The sequence below is a fragment of the Hyperolius riggenbachi genome, chromosome 10 (assembly GCF_040937935.1).
Source record: "Hyperolius riggenbachi isolate aHypRig1 chromosome 10, aHypRig1.pri, whole genome shotgun sequence".
Lineage (NCBI taxonomy): Eukaryota > Metazoa > Chordata > Amphibia > Anura > Hyperoliidae > Hyperolius > Hyperolius riggenbachi.
This window is the reverse complement of record NC_090655.1, coordinates 154569251-154582683: the sequence shown is the minus strand read 5'-3', so window position 1 is coordinate 154582683 and position 13433 is coordinate 154569251. Positions and strand designations below refer to the sequence as shown.

Sequence of the window (13433 nt, the reverse complement as noted above, 5' to 3'; positions counted from 1 at the left end):
CTATAACTAACCTCTGGACACCTGATAAAGTGTAAGTGTTTGGTGCAACAGTATATGAGCCTGGACTACCTGAGGAGCAGGTGACCCTAGACCGTATAACGAGTATCTCCTAGTCAGGGTTAGAGATAACCAGAGAGCCAGTGATTCCCTGAACTGCTGGGAGTCAGACTCTACTGCAGTCAAAGGACTCCTATGAGATAGAGTCCCTGACTGGATTGCAGAGAGGTCCCTCTGAGGGACAGGGAGTCCCTGCAGCTACTGGACACCCCATCGGGGGGTGTCACAGGTAGAAGGGTCGGCCAGGCCGGGTCGGCAACACACGAGCAGATAAGGTACAGAGACAGAAGGCTGATTCGGTAACCATGGACAGGCAGGGTTGGCAACAGGTAATCAGATATGCGTAGGTACCGAATCAGAGAGCAGGAGAAGGGTCAAGAGAGCAATAGGTCATAACAGATATCAAGCAGAGGCCTAGTCTAGAGTGTGAGGTCCGTGGTCTCAACACCCAGGAACTGGTCTAAAGAATAACACAGCAATGACACAGTATCCCTAATCTTGGGTGTGAGGTCCGTGGTCTCAACTCCCTGGAGCTGGTCTAAAGTATAACACAGTATCCCTAAGCTTGGGTGTGAGGTCCGTGGTCTCAACACCCTGGAACTGGTCTAAAGTATAACACAGTAATACCACAGTAATCTGGCTAAGTGTGAATTCCCAGGTCCACCTGGTTCTAACACACTATGAGATCTGACTATGGTCTGAGTGCTAACACATAAGCATTAGCAACGGCAGACAACCAGCAACTGACAGGCAAGATGTATATATAGCAGAGCGCTCCTCAGCGCCGCCCAGCCCCATTCAGCCAATCACCTACTGCTCTGGGATCAGCTGATCGTCCTGATCAGCTGATCCCTCTCTTACTGGCATAAAGGGCCTGCCTGTTAGTGCGCGCGCGTAGCTCTCCATCTGTGTAATCTGTGTGCACTACTAGGCTCAGACAAACCAGATGCATGCTGCTGCGGAGAAACCGCCGGTCTGAACGCGGAACCAGCCGCCTCGCTGTCAGACCGCGCGGCGGTGTCTCCGCAATCCATTACAGTACCCCTTTTCCTGAGGAGTGGACTCCGGACACTTCCCCCCAGGCTTCCCAGGATGTAAGTCATGAAACTCCTATTTTAATTCCTCCGCATGCATGCGACAATCTGGCACCCAAGATCTTTCCTCTATGCCATATCCTTTCCAGTGGACCAGATACTGCACGGAATTCTGCACTAAGCGAGAGTCCAGGATCTTTTCAATTTCATACTCTGGTTGGTCATCCACCAACACAGGGGGGGGGGGGGGGAGGAATCCACGTGTACTGCTGGCTTCAATAGAGACACATGGAATGATCTCACACCTCTCATACTGGCTGGGAGATCAATCGCGTAAGTGACATTATTGATTTTCTTGGACACTGGAAATGGTCCTATAAATCTAGGGCCTAATTTGGGTGACAGTTGCTTCAAGGCCAAATGTCGAGTGGATACCCACACCAAATCCCCTGGAGAGAACTTCCACTCTACAGACCGTCTTTTATCTGCCTGTCTTTTCTGGGTTTGGAAAGCCTTCCCCAGATTCCTCTTAACCATTCCCCAAATCTCCTTTAGAGCCCTCTGCCAGTCTTCCAGAGCTGGGAACGGTGTAGATGCGACCAGCAAAGGAGCAAACTTAGTTGATCTTCCTGACACTACCTGGAATGGGGAAAACCCCGGAAGAGGAGCTTTTCAGGTTGTTGTGCGCAAATTCCGCAAACGGCAAAAATTTTACCCAATCGGATTGCGCATCTGCAACATAACACCTGAGGAACTGTTCCAGGGATTGGTTAACTCTCTCGGTCTGGCCGTTGGTCTGTGGGTGGTAGCCTGATGAAAATGCAAGATCCATGTCTAACTGATGGCAGAAGGCTTTCCAAAACTTTGAAACAAATTGGACTCCTCAATCTGACACTACATTCTCCGGAATGCCATGCAGCCGGAAAATGTGCTGGATGAAGAGATCCGCCAATTCCTGTGCCGAGGGGAGTCCTTTCAAAGGGACAAAATGAGCCATCTTACTGAATCTGTCCACTACCACCCAAATGACCGTCTTGCCCTCAGACCGAGGGAGCTCACCCACAAAATACATGGAGACATGGGTCCATGGTTCACTTGGAACTGGCAAGGGCTGTAAGGTGCCAACAGGGGCCTGACGAGAGGGTTTACTCCTTGCACACACTGCACACTCTCTTACAAACGCCTTACAATCTGTTGCCAATGTAGGCCACCACGCACATCTGGCCAGTAAATCCTGGGTTCTGGTGGCCCCGGGATGACCAGCATTCTTGTGGGAATGAAACAGTTGCAAGAGTTGTAAACGGAAAGGCAGTGGTACAAACATGACCCCATCAGGCTTCCCCTCTGGAACATCCTGTTGGTAAGGACTCAAAGTGACTGTCCAATCCCTCCAGGTCTCAGTGGCTGCCAGAACTACCTTCTGAGGTAGAATGGTCTCAGGGGCTGAGGGCTGTACTGTCTCAGGTTCAAAACACCTGGATAAGGCATCGGCTTCGATGTTTTTACTACCAGGGGTATACGTAATTACAAATCTGAATCTTGCAAAGAACAGGGACCCCCGGGCCTGGCGGGGGCTAAGTCTCTTAGCACCCTCTATGTACTCCAGATTCTTATGATCTCTATAAACTATGATAGTGTGTTCTGCACCTTCTAGCCAGTGTCGCCATTCCTCAAAAGCTAACTTGATGGCCAAAAGCTCCCGGTTGCCTATGTCGTAGTTTTTCTCTGCGGTTGAAAATCTACGAGAAAAGTAGGCACATGGGTGGAGTTTGCCCTGTAAGCCTGACCTCTGAGACAATACAGCTCCCACCCCCACCTCTGAAGCATCAACCTCCACAATAAAGGGAAAGGTGACATCGACATGTCTCAATGTAGGTGCGGAACAGAACAGTTTTTTTAGTGTGGAAAAAGCCGCATGAGCCTCTGTTGACCAGTGATGAGTATCGGCCCCTTTTTTGGTGAGACTAGTGAGGGGCGAGATGATGGTAGAGTACCCCTTTATGAACCTTCTGTAGTAGTTGGCAAAGCCCAGAAATCTCTGGAGCGCCTTCAGTCCAACAGGCTGAGGCCACTCCAGGACAGCGGAAACCTTCCCTGGATCCATTGAGAGGCCAGAAGTGGAGATAATGTACCCCAAGAAGGCAACCAAGGTTACTTCGAAGAGACATTTCTCCAGTTTGGCATAAAGCAAATGCTGTCTTAACTTTTCTAGCACAAACTTAACATGCCTGCGGTGTTCAGAAAGATTGGACGAAAAGATCAGTATATCGTCCAGATAGACTAGGACGAACTTCCCCAACACCTCCCTGAATACCTCGTTAATTAACTCCTGGAAGACAGCCGGAGCGTTACACAAACCGAAGGGCATCACTAGGTACTCGTAATGCCCGTCGGGCGTGTTAAAGGCTGTCTTTCATTTATCACCATCTCTAATACGCACCAGATTGTATGCCCCTCTCAGATCTAGCTTTGAGAAAATATTGGCGTTGGTCACCTGAGTAAACAAATTGTCAATTAAAGGTAAAGGGTAGCGATTTTTCCCTGTGATCTTATTTAGGCCTCTATAATCAATGCAAGGACGAAGGCCTCCATCTTTTTTCTTTACAAAAAAGAATCCTGCCCCTGCTGGTGAACGGGAGGGACGGATGAACCCTTTAGCCAAGTTTTCTCTGATGTATTCCTGCATAGCTAGTTTCTCAGGCCCAGACAGATTATATAGGTGACCCCTGGGAGGCATACAACCAGATCTCAAAGAGGTCACCGTCTCGCGCGGGCGCGTGCACAGACGGGACCTTTATGCTGGGAGGAGGCCGGTCAGCTGACCTGCTGGTCAGCTGATCGCAGAGGAGACTCACGGCGCCCAGGATTGGCTGTGCGCAAGGGGGGCGTGCCAGTGAGGTCTCCTCTGCTTCTTAAGCCTCCGGGCTTCAGTCTGGCGCTGTCTACTGTCGTGAATACTTCTTGTGTTAGCGCTCAGACCTTAGACTAGATCCCAGGTGTTGATGCCAAGGACTTCACACCTAGACTAGGAATTATTGATATTGTATTGATTATCTGTGTATGACTCTTGGCTAAACTCTGACTCTGATCTCGTTTTCTGATTCTGTACTTCCGCCTTTCTGCCTTAAAGTTGCTGAACCTCTGCCTGATTACCGATTACTCTCCTGCCTCACGATTCTGTACCGATACTTACCTCTCTGTTGCTGAACCTCTGCCTGATTACCGATTACTCTCCTGCCTCACGATTCTGTAGCGATACGTACCTCTCTGTTGCCAAACCTTGCCTGTCAGACCATTCTACTCACCAGTGGGCCCTCGCCACTGGTGAGGTGCTAGCTTCACCAGCTCCTCTGGTGAAGTTATTCTTTAGTGCAGTACTGTTTGCGTTTTCTGCTCCTAGGCTGCAGTACAGTCTGAAACACCTGCTTCTCAGGCGATCATTAGTGCAGTACTGTTAGTATCTCCTGCTCCTAGGCTGCAGTACAGTCTGAGTCACCCGCTCCTCGGGTGATCACTCAGCTGCAGTACACTCTGAATCACCCGCTCCTCGGGAGATTCGGTCTCTTTAGTATTGTATCTCCAGCTTGCTGGAGCTCGAACCCTATAACACGGTCAGTGTACCAGTAGTACCTCACCAGCCCCTCTGGTGAGGTCTCATAAAACTATTAAAGTTACGGTGGCACCAAACACTACACACTCCGCTCCTTGTGTTGCTATACTGGTATTATGGGTGATTGTGCAGATCACACATAATCAGGTATAGCGTCTGCATTTTTGGTGATTCTGCAGATCACCAAATAATCAGACATCTGAGTTGCGACACCCAACCGTTACAGCTAAGGGAAGGTGGCGCCCGAAGCCCTGTACTGGAGACTATTTGTGTCTCCAGTACAGGGCTTTGTGCTCCATCTTCCCGTAGCCCTGCACTCTGCCTGTCAGCGCGGGAGGCTCCAAGAGCATCGACCGGGGAACTGCACACCAGAGGCCGCCGGGAGAGGAGAGTTCTGTCAGGTGAAATGCTGCCATCATTGCGTTTATTTTCAGGTGAAAAACTGCACTCACTGTGTTTATTTTCTGGTGAAAAGCTGCCCTCATTGCGTTTATTTTCTGGTGAAATGCTGCCATCATTGTGTTTATTTTCTGGTGAAAAGCTGCACTCACTGTGTTTATTTTCTGGTGAAAAGCTGCACTCATTCCGTTTATTTTCTAGTGAAATGCTCCCATCATTGCATTTATTTTCTGGTGAAAAGTGGCCCACTGCGTTTACTTTCTGCTGAAATGTGGCCCATTGCATTATTTTCTGCTGAAATGTTGCCCACTGCGTTTATTTTCTGCTGAAATGTTGCCCACTGTGCTTATTTTCTGCTGAAATGTTGCCCACATTGTGTTATTTTCTGCTGAAATGCTGCCCACTGCGTTTATTTTCTTCTGAAATGTTGCCCAAAAAATAAAACACTAATGAGCATGTATGTCCAACAAACCCATTGTGTGGTCACTTTATTAGTGCATTAGAAAAAGTTAACGTGCATACTCAGACGAACATCTTGTAAAATATCTGACAGATCTTTCAATATATTAAAAACAGTATGGACGGCCAACGTTGTAATGCCATTCACACACCACCTACAACTACCTGCCAGAAATGGTCCGCTGGACTACACCTACTAGCTATGAGCAACATTTCAGAGAGCAGGTATCTCTGGTCACAATCTCCAGATATTTATTTGAATGTTAATAGCATCAAGCACAATTCATGATGGAAAAGCAATAATGCTTGGCACCTTAAAGCTGATGCTCTCATTCCTCAAACAATTGCTAACGCAATAATTCCGGCAGTGTCCACAAAATTCCAGCAGAGTGTCCAGATCACAACTCAATCGTAGTTATTGAATCAGTTAGCACTCTTGAGTATGGAATATGCCACCATGAAGCGTGTACAAAAGCAAGCGATGCAGCATGTGTAAGCACAAGACATTGTGGCCCAGAGACAAACGAAGTTACTCTTGTAAAGCAGAAGTCTCTATTCCATCCATTGGACAACCACTTCCTATCTGGTCTCAAGATGCTGCTAAGTCCATAACACAGGGCTTCAGCTCAGAGCCGCGCTCCACTGAGCGCTGGGTGGATGACACACGGTGGACCTCCGTATGCAGCTACACGCTGATGCAGGTGGCATGGGGGGCATTGTTATGTGGTACCAGGAAGGAAACGCTTCTGTATAGGTAGCCAGGATTAGATGCCTCTGTAGAAGTAGTCAGGATTAGATGCCTCTGTATAGGTAGTCAGGATTAGATGCTTCTGTATAGATAGTCAGGATTAGATGCCTCTGTAAAGGTATCCAGGATTAGATGCCTATGTATAGGTAGCCAGGATAAGATGCCTCTGTATAGGTAGCCAGGAATAGGAACCTCAGTATAGATAGTCAGGATTAGATGCCTCTTTATAGGTAGCCAGGATTAGATAGCTCTGTATAGGTAGCTAGGATTAGATGCCTCTGTATAGGTAGCCAGGATTAGATGCTTCTGTATAGGTAGTCAGGATTAGATGCCTCTGTATAGGTAGCCAGGATGAGATGCTTCTGTATAGTCAGAATTAGATGCCTCTGTATAGGTAGCCAGGATTAGATGCTTCTGTATAGGTAGTCAGGATTAGATGCCTCTGTATAGATAGTAAGTATTAGATGGCTCTGTATAGGTAGTCAGGATTAGATGCCTCTGTATAGTCAGGATTAGATGCCTCTGTATAGGTAGTCAAGATTAGATGCCTCTGTATAGATAGTCAGTATTAGATGGCTGTGTATAGGTAGTCAGTATTAGATGGCTGTGTATAGGTAGTCAGTATTAGAGGCCTCTGTATAGTTAGGATTAGATGCCTCTGTATAGGTAGTGAAGATTAGATGCCTCTGTATAGAAAGTCAGGATTAGATGCCTCTGTATAGATAGTCAGTATTAGATGGCTGTGTATAGGTAGTCAGGATTAGATGTCTCTGTATAGGTAGTCAGGAATAGATGCCTCTGTATAGGTAGTCAGGATTAGATGCCTCTGTATAGATAGTCAGTATTAGATGGCTGTGTAGAAGTAGTCAGGATTAGATGCCTCTGTATAGTCAGGATTAGATGCCTCTGTATAGGTAGTCAGGATTAGATGCCTCTGTTTAGATAATCAGTATTAGATGCCTCTGTGTATATAGTCAGGATTAGATGACTCTGTATAGGTAGTCAGGATTAGATGCCTCTGTATAGCCAGGATTAGATGCTTCTTTATAGGTAGCCAGTATTAGATGCCTCTATATAGGTAGCCAGGCGGAGGGGGGGACGCAGCAGCAGTGGCTCAGCTGTCATCGGATAGTCACTTCGGCCAAGATCCACGCTCTGCAGCTACAAACTTCTTCCTCTCCTATGTTCCAGCTCACAGCAAAAGCGCCCCCTAGGGAGCACTCTTAATGTGAGATGGAACACAAGAACAGGAAGAAGTTTGTAGCTGCAGCGCGTGGATCGTGGCGAAGTGAGTATCTGATGACTACCTCAGCGGCACCACTGTGGTGGGAACAAGCGGGCCCCTCAGGGGCCCGGTCGCACAGGCAACTGCTGCGACCTTGGCCCCTATGCCCTGATCCTCCTCCTAATTTTTTTTTGTTTTTTTAAATATCCCAGTTTTATTTTATATTTAAATCTACTTTTTCAGTTTTTACTGTTTCATTGTCTCTGCGAAATAGCCCTTTATTGAAGTATGCCAGAGCTACAATCTATGAACTGTTGACCCTTTTTAATCTATTTTCTGCTCTCAGAAGCAATTTTCTGTATTATAGCTGGAATTCCTTATCAGCGAGGGTTACGCTGTGGTCCCAACCAGTCCCAAGCCAGTCACTTGCATGACTGATGTTTAACTCTTTCAGGCAGGGAAAGAAAAAAAGGAACACAGCATAGTAATTTGTATGCTTGGCGCTGTACATACACATGTCTATGTCATCATGTCACCTCGTGCATCCTTTCAAGGGTACCTGAAGCGAAAAAAATAATAATTGAATACTTACCTCAGTAGTGGGAAGCCTCTGGAGAGTTCAGAGTCTTCTTAATCCTCCTTGATCCCACCGATCCAGAACGTATTCGACAAGGGCTTGAGGAGGTTATGGAAACAGAACATTTAATTTATTAATACTGTTATAAACGTTGATTAATATTATTAAAATATGAATTACTCCATTCACATAAAAACATTAGTTCAAGGTGGTAATTTAGGAATGATCTCTGTATAGACATGCTAGCGGGCTATCTGCTGAGTAGCCTGTTCTGTTGTACGGAAAGGGGAGGGGAAAAGGGGTGAGCTGGAGGTGTAGGAAAAACAATAGAAGATAACTGTCAGACAATGCTGACCTAAAGTGAGCAATGGCTGAAGGGAATGCCAGGAACATTGGGGGCACCTGGACACACACTTCAGACTACTTGAACAATTTATTTGAGCAGCAAGATTCTAATATACTGTATATGCTTTATAAGTGTTGTGCAGTTACGTTCAGGACACTCAAGCAGTCCCCACAATATCTATACCGACATATAATGTTCCAAGTGTTTGTTTATGGCAAAGGCCAAAGGACACACTTTTCACCAGAGGTGTAACCACAGAGAGCAGCCCCAGTGACTGCAGGGGGCTCCAGAGCTGTGGGGGCACAGCTTCTAACCCCCCCCCCCCTCCAATACAGGGGCCCATCTCACATATAATAAAATGCAGCACATTAGCCAGTATGGAAAATGTAGTGCATACATGTGAAATCGGCGCCGGTAGACTTGGGCGCAGGACACAGCAGGTATATGGCTGATCCTGCGCATCCTGCGCATTAGCAGCGAGCGGCGGCGAGTGGCCACAACACGCAGCAAGCAAAGTGCTTGCTTCGTGTTTAAAAAAAATTATGAAGATCGGCCCAGCGGGCCTGAGCGGTGCCCTCCGGCGGTCATGAACAAGCTGAGCTCGTCTATACCGCCAAGGAGGTTAATAAAATGAAGCATGTTAGCCCATATAGAAAATAAGCAGGTTAATCCATATAGAAACAGCAGCCTATATATGAATTGCAGCACATTAGCCCATACAGAAAATGAAGCACATTAGCCCATATAGAAGTTAAAAAGATAAGGCCACACATAAAATGAGCATATTAGCCCATACAGAAAATGCAGTCCATATATAAAATGCAGCATATCCTACTAATATTATAAAAGGGGAAGTTCGGATGTTTGTTACTCGATCACGCAAAAATGGCTGAAGGAATTTGAATGAAATTTGGCACACACATAGTACATTACCTGAAATAACATATAGGATACTTTTTAACCACCCACCTACCCGGCTACCTACCTACCGGGCTAGTTACCAACCCACCCATCAGGCTACCTACCCACCCGGCTACCCACCCACCAGGCTACCTACCTACCCACCCACCCACCAGGCTACCTACCCTCCTACCGGGCTAGTTACCAACCCACCCACCTGGCTACCTACCCACCAGGCTACCCATACACCAGGCTACCTACCCACCCAGCTACCTAACCACCCACCCACCCGGCTACCTACCCACCCACCAGGCTACCTACCCACCCACCAGGCTACCTACCCACCCAGCTACCCAGCCACCCGGCTACCTACCCACCCACCCACCAGGCTACCTACCTACCCACCCACCAGGCTACCCACCCACCCGGCTAAGGGCTACCTACCTACCCACCCACCAGGCTACCTACCCACCCACCAGGCTACCTACCCACCCACCAGGCTACCTACCCACCCGGCTACCCACCAGGCTACCTACCCACCCAGCTAACCAGCCACCCACCCGGGTACCTACCCACCCACCAACCCACCAGGCTACCTACCCACCCGGCTAAGGGCTACCTACCTACCCACCCACCCGGCTACCTACCTACCTACCCACCCACCAGGCTACCTACCCACCCACCAGGCTACCTACCCACCCGGCTACCCACCCACCAGGCTACCTACCCACCCAGCTAATCAGCCACCCACCCGGGTACCTACCTACCCACCCACCCACCAGGTTACCTACCCACCCGGCTAAAGGCTACCTACCTACCCACCCACCAGGCTGCCTACCTACCTACCCACCCACCAGGCTACCTACCCACCCACCCACCAGGCTACCTATCCACCCAACCACCCATGGGAGCTGCGCGCCGGATGGAGGCTGGGACAGGAGGTCTGCTGCTGCAGGTGAGTAAATGTTTTTGTTTTTTTATTTATATTAGCAGGTGTATGTTCTGTGCAGGTCTGCCACATGATTGCATGTATTTTCTGCGCAAATCTGCCGACATGATTGCACGTATTTTCAGGGCATATCTGCCGACATGATTGCACGTATTTTCTGGGCATATCTGCCGACATGATGTGTATTTTCTTGAGAAAACCTGCACAATTATGTGAATTTTCTGGGGAAAGGGTCACCAAAACTTGGGCCCACTGTCTTTGCATTGCACTTTTCAAGGGAACCTGAGGTGAGAATAATCTTGAGGCTGCCACATTTCTCTCCTTTTAAGCAATACCAGTTGCCTCTTATTCTTTCAACCATAGACCCTGAACAAGCATGCAGCAGGTCAGGGGTTTCTGACAATATTGTCTGAACTGAGAAGATTAGCTGCATGCTTGTTGCTGGTGTAATTCAGTTTATTACTGCAGCCAAATAGATCAGCAGGGCCGCCAGGCAACTAGTATTGTTTAAAAGGAAATAAACCCTCACCCCGGGTTCGCTTTAAATTACAGTTAGCTCCGCCCTCATCCGGTCATTGCCATGCCCATTTTTCTGTCCAGACCTATTTTTTGCAGGCTGTAGCCACACCCATTTTTTGCCTTGCAGGTCATAGGGGCCCGCAGTTGCAATTTTGCACAGGGGCCCACTGCTGGCTGTGTCCGCCACTGTCAGGATTATATGCCTCAGTATAGATAGTCAGGATTAGATGCCTCTGTATAGATAGTCAAGAATAGGTACCTTAGTATAGTCAGGATTAGATGCCTCTTTATAGATAGCCAGGATTAGATGCCTCAGTATAGATAGTCAGGATTAGATGCCTCTGTATAGACAGTCAGGGATAGGTACCTCAGTATAGAATTAGATGCCTCTGTATAGTCAGCAATAGGTACCTCAGTATATATAGCCAGGAATAGATACCTCTGTATAGATAGTCAGTATTAGATGCCCATTTATAGGTAGTCAGGAATGGGTACCTCAGTATACATAGCCAGGATTAGCTGCCTCTATATAGTCAGGAATAGGTACCTCAGTATAGATAGCCAGGATTCAGTGGCGTAGCTACAAACCTCTGGGCCCCGATGCGGAATCTGGATGTGGCCCCCCCCCCACGGCAACAACAGCCCCCCCTCCCCCGGCAACACCCGACGCACACACATATCCGAATCCCTATAGCCAGCTATAGGTCCCCCCAGTATAGGTAGCCAGGCATAGGTACGCCAGTATAGTTGCCCCCGGTATAGGTTAGCCAGGTAGGTGCCTCCAGCATAGGTAGCCAGTATAGTTGCCCCCAGTATAGGTTAGATAGGCAGGCGCCGCCAGTACAGGTTAGCTAGGTGGGTGCCTCTAATATAGGTAGCCAGTATAGTTGCCCCCAGCATAGGTTAGATAGGTAGGTGCCCCCAGTATAGGTTAGTTAGGTAGGTGCCTCCAATATAGGTAGCCAGTATAGTTGCCACCTGTATAGGCTAGCTAGGTGCCCCGAATACAGGTTAGACAATTAAGTGCCCCCAGGTTAGATAGGTAGGTGCCCCCCAGTATAGGTTAGATTAGGTAGCTGCCCCCCAGTATAGGTTAGATGAGGTAGGTGCCCCCCAGGATAGGTTAGGTAGCTGCCCCCCAGGATAGATTAGGTAGCTTTCCCCCAGGATAGGTTAGAGTAGGTAGCTGCCCCCCAGGATAGGTTAGAGTAGGTAGCTGCCCCCCAGGATAGGTTAGGTAGGTAGCTGGCCCCCCAGGATAGGTTAGGTAGGTAGCTGGCCCCCCAGGATAGGTTAGGTAGGTAGCTGGCCCCCCAGGATAGGTTAGAGTAGGTAGCTGCCCCCCAGGATAGGTTAGGTAGGTAGCTGGCCCCCCAGGATAGGTTAGGTAGGTAGCTGGCCCCCCAGGATAGGTTAGGTAGGTAGCTGGCCCCCCAGGATAGGTTAGGTAGGTAGCTGGCCCCCCAGGATAGGTTAGGTAGGTAGCTGCCCCCCCAGGATAGGTTAGGTAGGTAGCTGCCCCCCCAGGATAGGTTAAGTAGGTAGCTGCCCCCCCAGGATAGGTTAGGTAGCTGCCCCCCCAGGATAGGTTAGGTAGGTAGCTGGCCCCCCAGGATAGGTTAGGTAGGTAGCTGGCCCCCCAGGATAGGTTAGGTAGGTAGCTGGCCCCCCAGGATAGGTTAGGTAGGTAGCTGGCCCCCCAGGATAGGTTAGGTAGGTAGCTGGCCCCCCCAGGATAGGTTAGGTAGGTAGCTGGCCCCCCAGGATAGGTTAGGTAGGTAGCTGGCCCCCCAGGATAGGTTAGGTAGGTAGCTGGCCCCCCAGGATAGGTTAGGTAGGTAGCTGCCCCCCCCCAGGATAGGTTAGGTAGGTAGCTGGCCCCCCAGGATAGGTTAGGTAGGTAGCTGCCCCCCCCAGGAAAGGTTAGGTAGGTAGGTCGCTAGCTGCCCTCTCCCTCCCCTTCCTCTCCCCCTCAGATGCAGAGTGCGCGGCGCACGGAAGCGCTGTAGGCGGAACTCACCTCCGTCCCTGCGCCGCTGGTCTCCTCCCGCTCTGTTTAGATGTTGTTACACACTGCTTCCTGTTTAGCCGGAAGCAGTGTGTAACAGCATCTATGCAGAGCGGGAGGAGACCAGCGGCGCTTGGAACGCAGGCAGGTGAGTTCTGCCTACAGCGCTTCCGTGCGCCGCTCACTCTGCATCTGAGGGGGGGGGCCCGGGGAGAGGAAGGGAGGGAGAGGTCGGGCTGCCCTCCCCACAGCTGCAGCTCCCCCCTCCCAATAACGCACGCACGGATCTCCGAGACGAGTCCAAACGGACATGGGCCCCCGGGCCCCTCCCCCGCCTCTTCAGGAGCCGGGCCCGGTCGCCGAGGCGACCGTTGCGACCACAGGCCCTACGCCCCTGCCAGGATTAGATGCTTCTGTACAGATAGCCAGGAATAGGTACCTCAGTATAGATAGTCAGGATTACATGCCTCTATATAGATAGTCAGAATTAGATGCCTCTTTATAGATAGTCAGGATTAGATGCCTCTTTATAGGTAGTCAGGAATAGGTACCTCTGTACACATAGCCAGGATTAGATGCCTCTGTATAGTCAGGATTAGATG

General features: G+C 49.3%; 1 long non-coding RNA gene across 1 annotated transcript in view; it reads right to left on the bottom strand.

Moving 5' to 3' along the window:
- Window positions 1-8155: 8155 nt before the first annotated feature.
- The window catches only part of LOC137534169 (uncharacterized), a 36381-nt gene continuing 31103 nt past the window's right edge, over window positions 8156-13433 (bottom strand). The window contains exon 3 of the long non-coding RNA XR_011024322.1: window positions 8156-8207. This is a non-coding gene — a long non-coding RNA (uncharacterized lncRNA). The remainder of the gene's footprint in view (window positions 8208-13433) is intronic.